Source organism: Lissotriton helveticus, chromosome 9 (assembly GCF_964261635.1).
Source record: "Lissotriton helveticus chromosome 9, aLisHel1.1, whole genome shotgun sequence".
Taxonomy (NCBI): domain Eukaryota; kingdom Metazoa; phylum Chordata; class Amphibia; order Caudata; family Salamandridae; genus Lissotriton; species Lissotriton helveticus.
The window spans coordinates 486,740,898-486,743,444 of record NC_136070.1 but is presented as its reverse complement, the minus strand read 5'-3'; the positions used below and the strand labels follow the sequence as shown (position 1 = coordinate 486,743,444).

Here is a 2,547-nt window from a genome sequence, read left to right as displayed (position 1 = left end):
AACCTCCATACCCCAGATTCTGATACACTGCAAAAAACACTAAGAAATACTTCAAATTGCTATCTGACCAGCTCTCGGTGACCTCCATCTTATTTACCACTAAGCTTCATGGAATCAAAATGATTCCTGGCTGTCAACAACATGCCCAGCATTTACGCCCCACACACATCCTACCGCACATACAGATTGAATTTACACACACATCCATGTCCCACATAGATGGAGCAAACAACGTGGTTGCAGGAGACCACCAGACCAATCTAAACACAAGATAGTCCTACAGACAATCCCCCTTGGCAGGTGATAGGTAGGAAATCCTGTTTACCTATGTCAGTATTCTACATCCTAATGAGTTAATGGTAGCCACAATCAGTAAAGGAAGATGCACAAGGTGTACTCACAGAGCTCAGCTGCTGGTTGCATTTCATGTGACAGTAGGCCAAACATCGAAAAGGGGTGCATGCTCTCTAGAGCCATGCAGGTAACCTTTCTATCCTAACAAGAGACATTTTAGATTCTAGCTGGTGCCTAGAATTAAAACTGTATGAAGCTGCTTTCTCAAAAGATAACTTGCAAAATGGGAACATTCTTTGAGCGAAGTTATTGCTCTGGTTCCTTATAAGCATGCGTACCGCATACCCTTAATACACTTTTTAAATATATACCCATAATCCTTTGTGCGATCATCTTTCATTTCTTTAAGAACACTATATTTACTTCTTTTTCAGTACTCTATGAAATATGGAAAACTATATTTGTTGAAGCCTTCATTACACATACTTGTAAAATGATAGTTATAGTTAATGCTGTACTTTGAGTCACTATTATCAGACAATTTAAGATGTTATACTTTACATTCAGGTACCGATCTAGCCACACTGTGATGTAAGGTGTATGTGTAAAGATTCAATGATTTGGGGGTTTCTGTTTTTATGTAAGAATTCCAGTGTAATTTTCAAAGAGAACCATCGAGATTTTCCTGTAACAAAACACTTCTCTGGAGAAAAAGATGAAAATATGCCTTTTTAATTAAAGGTCAACCCCAGCTCGGTTTCATTCCTGTTTAGATCTCATAAGCGCTGTATACCATGAGTTCTACCGAGCTACTGCACACATGCATAGGCATTCCAATTGCAATTAGGGTGATGTACTGATAAAACAATGAATTGATAGATGGGTGAAATTATTGAATTCATGTTAGCCACTGGTAATTACTTTGGGTATGCCCTGTTACTGATAAAAACAAAAAAGTCGAGGCAATACTGTGTTTCTTTTTTTTTACAGGGGAAAGCGCGAACGCAGTCCTCTACTACCAAACATTATGCAATTGAGTTTCTCACATTTGGGGAGATTGCACATCCGAAGTGAGCCGCACCCTGAGAGAAACATCTTCATGATCATGGTGTCTCTCCTGCCAGATAAGTATAAGGTAGATGTAATACTTGACGCAATCTCAGCCACTGGCACTTACTTGTAGTGGCGCGCACTAGTCTATGCACGTCACGTAGCTACGTGACGTGCGGCGGCCATTTTGAGGGACTGCGCGCGCAGCGCATTAGGAAGCGCGGCAGCCGCGGAAACGGAGCGCTGGCTCGGCGCTCTTCAGGGATTGATGTAAATTAATAAAGAGCCGTTATCTAGCCACATTGAGTCAGCGGGTTTATTATAAGGCACATCACAACAGTGGCGACGAGGTCGGGATTCGACCAGATCTTCGGAAAAAAAAACGAAAAAAAAAACGAAGGGCAACACACCCACCACGTGGCAAGGGAGACACAGCAGAGCCCCATCCACACAGGCACAAGGGGCCAGCAGAACCCCAGGCAACCAGTGTCACCCAGGCTGAAGTGGGACTTGCCAGCTGAACAGCAACCCTGTGCAGCGCTACTGGGGAACCACCAGGACTGCGACCACCACAGGAGGTACTGTACCCTGAAGAGCGCGGCAGAGCCATTACCTACCACACCAAAAGAAATGAAATGAAATGAATGAAATGAAATGAAAAAGAAATTTCTAAAGCGCACTGCGGCCAAGCGGCTTCCTGGCGCTGAGGAGCACAACAGATTCTACAGAGGGTCCCATGAGAGGTTAGTCGGGAAAAGCCTGAAGAAAAAGAAAAGTTTTAAGGGCTTTGCGGAAGTGGGAAAAGATGGGAATAGAGCGGATGGAGAGAGGGAGATTGTTCCAAATCTGGGGGGCCAGGACAGAGAAGCGGGTGCCCCCGGTTTGGGATTTACGGAAGCGGGGGACATGAAGAAGAGAGAGAGAGGAAGAGCGGAGAGAGCGACTGGGAGCGTGAGAGGAGATAAGAGAGTTGATGAAAAGCGGGGCAGAACGAGCGTGCGCTCGGAAAGCCAGACATGCTAATTTGAACCGGGACCTGAAAAGAACCGGGAGCCAATGGAGGGATTTGAGGGCTGGGGTAATGTGGGAGGATTTGGGAAGACAAAGAATAAGGCGGGCCGCCTGGTTTTGGACGGCCTGGAGACGGCGAGTTTCGTAGGCAGGGGTGCCTACGTACAGGCCGTTGCCATAATCCAGGCGGGA

The 2,547-nt window shown here is 45.6% G+C and overlaps 1 pseudogene; it reads right to left on the bottom strand.

Moving 5' to 3' along the window:
* Window positions 1–1,281: 1,281 nt before the first annotated feature.
* Window positions 1,282–1,426, bottom strand: LOC144783522 (U1 spliceosomal RNA; annotated as a pseudogene).
* Window positions 1,427–2,547: the final 1,121 nt, after the last annotated feature.